This window comes from Sapajus apella, unplaced genomic scaffold, assembly GCF_009761245.1.
Source record: "Sapajus apella isolate SASKATOON/1434 unplaced genomic scaffold, GSC_monkey_1.0 scaffold22, whole genome shotgun sequence".
NCBI classification, from domain to species: domain Eukaryota; kingdom Metazoa; phylum Chordata; class Mammalia; order Primates; family Cebidae; genus Sapajus; species Sapajus apella.
Window position 1 is genome coordinate 25,432,786 of NW_022436962.1, and position 8,575 is coordinate 25,441,360.

Sequence of the window (8,575 nt, forward strand, 5' to 3'; positions counted from 1 at the left end):
TTACGCAACGACACCACACCAGAAACGTTTTCCCTTTAGAAGCCACTGCAGGGGAAAGGAGAGAGGGAAAGGAAATTCTCGAGGCACTGGGGTGATTTTGTTTCTTTGGCATGAGTGAGAAATTTCCTGAAAGCTTCCCGTTTTCTTTACTGTCTGTAGGTGGTGATTCGCAGCCCCACAAAACAACAAAAACAGCAGCAAGTAAAGTCGCTGATTTTCTGAAAACAGTTATGTTGAAAACCCACATGGTTTAGGTTCAGAATGGCTCCCCCGTTGTCTGCACATTATAACTCTTTAGCACACAATTTTAAAGCATCTGATTGAAAGAAATAATTGTGTCTGAATGATTATTAAAAAATAACAACTAGCATAACATTTAAAATCCTCGGGAAAAGGTAGCTCGCCCAGAAAGTGAACATCCTTACCTGTCTCCAGGTTCAGACAACGCCAATATTCTCAACTAGAAAATTAACATCTGAGGCTCCGACATCCTCAGCTAGTTGACTTGGCTCCAACTTGCTAGTGGTGGTTACTTCCAAGATACACGAGACCATGGCAAAAGTGCCAGGCTGGGAGGGGGTAAATCTTGGTTCTGTCCTCCTTCAGCCACAGTCTGAGCATCCTAGACAAGCCTAACTTTTGTTGTCCTCAGTTTCTGCATATGTATAATGGTGAGTCTGAATTGGAAGCATTTTTACATCCTTGTTAACTCTAAAGTTATCTAAGGAAACTTGCTGAGTACCGTCATGACAGCAATCACAGACCAGGGTCAATCCTCCCTGGAGCAGAACATTCCTTCTTCATTCTGGCAAATTTGCAAGGCTGTTACAGAAGATCTTCAAGATACATAGTGGAAAATAATGTTATTAATGTACAAATAAAAAATGGATCTACATATATCCTAGCTTTAAATAGCAACTTTTTTCCCTGCCTCAAGAAATTACTCTCAGAGGAGCTTGTGACTGTGGCTAGATATTTTGAGATTAGACAACTTTTTTTTCCCCCTCTCCTTGTATTTCTACTTTCCCAGGCTCACCTCCACCTCTGCAGCCAGCTCCCTAGTCATTGCCCCAGGGCAGGTATACATCAGAACCCTACCAGGAATAGCCTGCAGGTTCTTCTGGCTTCGATTTCACAAACAAGGCCTTAGGTTGGGGCCACAAAGGCTTTGCCAAGTTGGGGGAAGTGAGGTGGGGGGGTGCCAGTGGGTAGAAGCAGAGAGGCATGCTTCTAGAAACAGGAAGACAGGAAGGGAAAAGGGGTTTGGGGGTACCTGGAAGACAGACTCTGGCAGGACCCCAGTGAGTTAGCTATGTGGTCTAGATGCAGTGGGGACTTGCTAGGCAAGACAGGCACAAGAGTGCATTCAGTGGCAACCTGAGTGGACCAGATGCGGGAGCAGGAGACACCTGCATCCGTGTCCCTGGGATCGTGGCAGTGCAGAAAAGATCTGAAATTGTGACACAGTGGCATAACCTGGGGTGGTTTCTCTGGTTGCCAGCCAGATGAGATGAAGGCTCTCAATCAATATTAAGATCTAGAATATAGAAGACAGGCAGTGTTTCTTGTACATCTGTGCATGCTAGAGATTCATACGCACTACCCTTTTGGTTCACAGGTTGGGAAAAAACATAAAAAGTAGTCTTGAAACTATCTGAACTCAGTTATATATCTGACCAAGACGAGGAGGAATCTCAGATCACAGAAACTCAGGACTAAAAGTGGCTTTTGGTTTTACCTTTATTATGGTCTTCTGAGTTCAAATCCAGTTTCCCTGACTACAAAACGGGATGGTTATGGAGAGTAAATGAGATGGAAAATATAGCTTATATTTTCTGGTCCCTTGCAATACTTTGCATGTGGCAGATTTCTTGTTGACTATCAGGCACATGCTACCATGCCCAGCTAATTTTTCTATTTTTTGTAGAAGCGGGTCTTGCCATGTTGCCCAAGCTGGTCTCCATCTCTTGAGATCAAGAGATTTGCCCACCTCAGCCTCCCAAAGTGCTGGGATTATAGACATGCACCATCAGGACTGGCCTTACTCACTATTAAAGCTAGTCCAACCCACAGTGAATCTGCGTCCAGAGAGATACTTGGTCTGGTGACTGTGGACAAGCCATGTGGTCAGTAGCTTCAGGACTTTGAATCTTGTAGTAGTGTCAAGAACATGAACATCAATCTATGGTAAAATACAAACTTACTTATCTTGAATTTGGTATAGTGGTTTACATGCATGGACCCTGAAGCCAGATATGTTGAGCTTGAATACTGGTTCACCATTTACCCCTCATAGGTACTCAGAATCGTCTCTAGCTCAGAGTAAGTGCTATCTATGCATTTGCTATTATTGCTGTGATTAATTTGTGCACAGTAAAAGAGAAAATGCCTCGCTAGCACTATTAGGAAGGAAAATTGTCTGGAAGTGTTTGAGGGAAGCTTATTACAGGCCAGTGAGGTGAGAACCAATTATTTCAGTGTTGCAACACCCTGTCACTGGATTTAGCAATACCATGACTTTGGCAATTCCCCAGAAAGAAAGTTCTATGTGACACTTGCAGGGGAGGGGAAAAGAGGAGAGGGAGATTTACATAAAATACAACCAATGTGAACAATATAAATATTTATCTATATTCCTTTAGCATAAATGGGCTCCTTCCCTAGTGTGATCCAAGGCAGGCACGTCTCTCTTACCATAAAACAAACAGAACACCTTCTCTTGAGCAGACCACTCCTCCCTTCTTTCTTTTATGGTCAAATTCCTCAGAGAAGTTGAAAATCACCACCCAATATTTCCACTGCCCAGTAACTCAGTAACTAGCCTCTCTGTAACCTCTTCAGGTCTGGCTTTTTTTTTTTTTTTTGAGAGCAGGTTTCACTTTGTCACCCAGACTGGAGTGAAGGGCTGGGATCAGAGCTCACTGCAGCCTGGAACTCCTGAGTTCAAGTGATCCTCCCACCTCAGCTTCAGGAATAGCTGGGGCTATAGGCATGTGCCTCCATGCCCAGCTAATTTTAAAATTTGTGTGTGTGTGTGTATGGGGGGGCGGGTCTCACTATGTTGCCCAGACTGGTCTTGAACTCCTGGTTTTAAACAATCCTCCTGCCTTGGCCTCCCAACGTATCACAGGCATGAACCACTGTACCCAGCCTCTTCTCTCTTTTTTGAATCTCCTTGTTTTTGTTTTTTTTTTTTTTTTTTTTTTTTTAAGCATTGGACAGCTTTAGCCACCTATTTCTTTTTGAAATATCTCTTCTTTTGGCCTATTGATTTTTTTCCCTATCCTTCTGTCATTCCACTTTCCAACAGTCCTTTTCTTTTTCCCACCTCCATAGCTTCCAGTTTTCCCCAAGACCTTGTTCTCTGCTTTATGCTTCTTCCCTCAGTGACTACATTTGCTTTCACAAATTAAACTGTTGCCATCATGCTCCCAAAATCTTTTTCTTGGCCTGACGTCACCTGTACTCAAAGTGTGTATTTCAGTTGACTCTAGGACATTCCCATTTTAACATCAGACTCAATATGTCTCAAAATGACTTAATATTTTAAATTTTGAAAATCCTTCAGGAAACAAAAATATTTTTGCATAAACACTCAGAGACATATAAGTGGACCTCTCCCCAGGCCAGAGAATCCTACCCCTGCAGGATACCATCTCCACCTGCCTTGTAGGTTTTAAGGAAACTTGCCCCTTACTCTCTGATATGGTTTGGCTGTGTCCCCACCCAAATCTCATCTTGAATTGTAGCTCCCATGATTCTCATGTGTTTGGGAGGAACCAAGTGGGAGGTAATTGAATCATGGGGGCGGGTCTTCCCCTGGCTGTTCTTATGATAATGAATAAGTCTCACAAGGTCTGATGGTTTTATAAATGGGAGTTCCCCTGCACATGCTCTCTTGCCTGCCGACACGTAAGATGTGACTTTGCTCCTCCTTGCCTTCCACCATGATTGTGAAGCCTTCCCAGCCATGTAGAACTGTGAGTCAATTAAACTTCTTTCCTTTATAAATTACTCAGACTCAGGAATGTCTTTATTAGCAATTTGAGAACAGACTAATACACTCTTTGTATATAACTAATCACCAAATTCTAGCTTTCCCCTTTCAGATGTCTGTAGATTTGTCCTTCTTCTGATATTTTTATTACCCTGGTTCAGCCTACCATCCAATGCACACTATTGGGCACCATCTTCTAGGAACAATGTTAGCTGATGGGGGATACATCAAGGATTAATCCAATCACTGCCTTCAGGGAGCTAACCAGCAGGGAGATGGCCAAGTAACCAGGAGCCATAAGAGGGTGTGATAAATGCCGTTAGAGGCTGTGCAGAGTGCTATGGAGCACAGAGGAGAACTTGAAAACCCAGCCTGAGGGGCCTCTGCACATAGGGGATTCAGATCTGGAGTCCTAATGATCAGGAATTAGCTAGGGAGAGCAGTAGGCATTCCTGGCTAAGGCTGCCAAACAACGTGGTCAAAGGAGAAGAGAGAGCCCAGGTCTGGGGAGCTCCCTGGGACTGGAGTGACTCAGAAGGTAGACTTGTGGGCTCAAGGTGGGAGCTGGTGGAAGATGAGGCTAAAGAGGATATGCTGGGGCCAGATCAAGAAGACTCTAGAACTCTATAGTGAATGCAGCAGGGAGTGCTAAGAGTTTTCAGCACCACCATGACATTACCTTAAAACTCCTCAAGGCCTCTGGGAATTGGTGCCATCTAATTTATCCAGTCTGAGACTCCTTATAACACATAGCCCAAACCTTCTACTCCAAGTTGGTGGAGCACTTCACTCTTCCCTATATGGGCTTGAATTTCAATCAAGAATCATTTATCAAATGCCTCTGATGTGTCAGACACCAAATTTGGCTCAGGGGATCCCTAGGTAAGTGAGACACAGCTCTGCTTCAGTGAGTGGGCCAAAGACCCCTTAACTCCTATGGACAATGCGAAGCTTCAGCAGAGGTCTATGCAAGGAGCAATGGAGGACAAAGCAGGAACCCTCCAACTCTGCTCAAAGGCTGTGGTCGGGGCCAGCCAGGGAAGTCTCCACTGGAGAAAGTGCTATTTGAGCTGCTTCTTAAAAAATGTAGAGGATTGCTCAGCAGAGCAACTTGAGTGCAGGAGAGTAGACATAAAGTGAAGAAGGCACACCAAAAAGGTATGGTCAGGCCGGGTGCGGTGGCTCACGCCTGTAATCCCAGCACTTTGGGAGGCCAAGGCAGGTGGATCACCTGAGGTCAGGAGTTTGAGACCAGCCTGGCCAACATGGTGAAATCCTGTCTCTACTAGAAATACAAAAATTAGCCAGGCATGGTGGCATGCACCTATAGTCCCAGTTACTTGGGAGGCTGAGGCAGGAGAATCATTTGAACCCAGGAGGCGGAGGTTGCGTGAGTCAAGATCGCACCAATGCACTCCAGCCTGGGTGACAGAGTGAGACTCCATCTCAAAACAAAAAGGCATGGTTAGAATCCTTTAAGGAGGACAGTATGGCTAGGTGCAGGAAGACAGTGGTAGGACCCATAGCCAGAATTCCTGGACTGCAGGAATTTGGATTGGCTCTGGGCAGCAAGTTCCTTTGCTTATTCTGAGCTTCATATATCCTCATGCTTCCTTCCCCGGGCCTGGTCCAGCCCTGATGATCATTCTTAAGTCAAGCTGAACACCAGCTGGCTCTGTGAAGCCCTCGCTTCCTTTCCTAGTCAGTCTGTACTAGCTATCTTCTTTGAGCTAGCAGATGCTGTCACATACTTTGGCACTTAATTACTCTCTAATTGTTTCACAGGTGCCGGTTTTGTCTTCCCACTTAGACCTAGGAGCTTCTGGACAGCAGGGACTATACCTTACACTTGGGTTTGTCCCAGAGCTGAAGACACTCTATGCTGTGGCTCACACATTAAGGGACCAAGGGTGGGAATCACTTAAGCTTCAGAGATCTCATTGAAGGTTTGGATCTGCCTTCTGAATTCTTTCCCACATGCTAAGAGTGAAATAAAACCATCTGGTTGCAGTAAGTGGACATTCCAGTGTTGTCTGCTGTCCAAGTCTGTGAGCATACAGAAACAAACAGGAGAGTTTTGCTTGCAACACTCAGCAGAGCCAAACTTCCTGTTGCACAGGAATGAACAAAAGAGGCACTGTGCCGGAAACACCTTTCTCAGGAGAGGTGCTCCCTCCTCAGAAACCACGCTGACAACCTGGCAGGGCTGGTTTTGCATTCAGACAATGGCATCTAAATGCTTTTTGCTTTGCTCAGAGCTGTAAACATCCAAAGGGGTGATCCTCTGCCATCATTTTGGAAGGAAGAATCAGTCAGACTGATAATGAAGCCCATGTGCACAGGCATGGTCATACTGCTTGTTAAAATTTGTATGATTTTTGGCCCAGCATGGTGGCTCACACCTGTAATTCCAACACTTTGGGAGGCCTAGGCTGGCAGATCACCTAAGGTCAAGAGTTTGAGATGAGCCTGACCAACATGGTGAAACCCTGTCTCTACTAAAAATACAAAAATTAGCCAGGTGTGGTGGTGGGCACCCATAATCCCAGCTACTTGGGATGCAGAAGCAAGAGAATCGCTTGAACCCAGGAGGCGGTGGTTGCAGTGAGCCAAGATCGTGTCATTGCACTCCAGCCTGGGTGACAGAGTAAGACTCCAACTCAAAAAAAAAAAAGGAAAGAAATATACATTATTTTTGTACTGCTTGGTAATTAGCTTTTGCCCAGTCCCTCCTCTGGGACCTCCCCTGGAATTTTCCCACAATCCAGTAACTGAATAATTAGCATCCAGCCCCACAGAACTTCTCCCAGGGTCTGCTCCAGGGCTTCCCCTTCTGACGCTGTGCATGGCTCACTGGGAATTGTTTTCTGCACACAAGAACAAGGGTTAAGTGAGTCAAGGAGTCCAAGACTCTTGGACGCACTTTTCAGAATTCAGAGGGGCTGGGTAAATGCAGAGAAAACTGACGAAACCACACAGGCCCTGCAAGAGCTTGACTGCTCCTGCACGGGAGCTACCCCTAGCATTAGCCGGGAGTCACCAGTACCTCTTCCAGGCACTGAGCAAGAGGTCAGCATTACACATGCACCTGCCGTCCAGACAGCACCTCATTGATAGGTCACTGCTCAGCAACAGTATCTGAAGGACAGTGGGGTTACTCTGCTTGTTTGCAGTTCATGGTGCTGGATGGATGTGTTCCTAACACTAGGTAACAATATTGCTCTCCCTCCTCCGAGCCGCTGCCATCGATTCCCACCCAACAGGGCCTCAGCACCTTCCTGAGGCAAGCACTCTCACTCCCACAACCGTCGATCACCTAAGCTATGGTGTAGTCCCAAACCCACACTCGCCCCTTAGGAAATGGCTTTCCAATTGTGGTTTCACAGGAGTGTAGGCACTGGGCAATGATCTTCACAGGCAGACTTTTGTCTTCCCCCCTCTCAACATAAAGGCCAGCAATATTTACCACGGAGTTTTGGCCAGGGTGCATTGCCTGGTGCTGTGGGGTGGGGTGTTTAGGGCTTTTTGTCAAGCAGATCAGTGACTTTCTGGGATTTCCATGGCCCTGCTGGAGGTGGCCCTCTGACTTCCTTTTCCAAGGAAGCAAGTGACTGGGGACAAGCTACCAGCCACTTCTATAGGGTGGGGGCGAGGGTGACAGACTGCACAAGAGGAACCCGCTCTGTTTCAAGGCAGGAATGTGAGTGACTTCGTCACTGCCAAGGTCTCCAACCTGCCAGGCACAGGGCATCCACATGACACCCTCACCCCACCCCTGGGCCGAGGGACTCCACGTCTCGGGGGTGCTGTGGGGCAGGAGGGCCGCCTCCCTGAGAAATAGGAAAATTGGAAATAGACTGGTGAAACAGACCGGGACAGCCCGGGAGAAGGGTGCAGAGGCGTCTGACCGCCGCTGGCAGTCGCGTCCCCGCCCTGCGCCGCCTGTGACTTAGGGCCCCGGCCCGTCCCCTGCCGCTGCAGGGCGCTCACCTCTGGGACGCCTCCCTGCACCGTCGGCGCGTGGGCTCGCTCTTCCAGGCCGCAGAAGTGGCGCCCTCGCCCGGGTCCCGGAAAGCCCCGCGGCCCCGCCCAGGTAAGGGCCCACCCACCGGCCAGGCCACGCCCCGTCTCGACCACGCCCCCATCCCAGGGAAGGGCTTTCCCTGAGGGTTGTGGGAGGCCAGGCCTGGGGAGAGTAGGCAGAGGTTATGTTGCGGCCTCTGTAGACTCCCACAGTATCCATCGAGATCACCCCGGCCAACACTGCCCCTTCCCATCCTCTCCTCATCGTACAGAGGAGGAAGCCCAGGCCGAAGGCCTGAAGTGTTGCCCAAAAGCACAGCTGGGTCAAAGAGGAGCTCCATCGCATGTTCTCTGACTCCCAATCTGCTGCTTCTTCAGCTAGGCTAAACTTCAGGCTCAAATGTGAAGATCACAATGACACACTTCTGTCAGCAGAATCTACTGCATATATTTGGGAGCCGGGATGTTTCAGAAGGAAGCCCCGATTTTGTGTGGAGGACCAGAGAGAAGACAGACCCTTCCTGTCCTCTAAGAACAGTGCTTCTTCTGCCCTAA

At 47.7% G+C, this 8,575-nt stretch overlaps 1 protein-coding gene across 6 annotated transcripts in view; it reads right to left on the reverse strand.

Moving 5' to 3' along the window:
* TLR5 (toll like receptor 5) overlaps nt 1-8,085 on the reverse strand; it is a 33,085-nt gene extending 25,000 nt beyond the window's left edge. For 3 of the 6 annotated variants that reach the window (XR_004272262.1, XM_032289351.1, XM_032289350.1), the window contains exon 1: nt 7,988-8,085. The gene's annotated coding sequence lies outside the window, so the exon portion shown is untranslated. Of the gene's footprint in view, nt 1-2,049; nt 2,890-7,987 lie in introns of those variants that run through there. The other 3 variants (XM_032289353.1, XM_032289352.1, XM_032289355.1) reach the window with 2 other exon arrangements.
* Nucleotides 8,086-8,575: the final 490 nt, after the last annotated feature.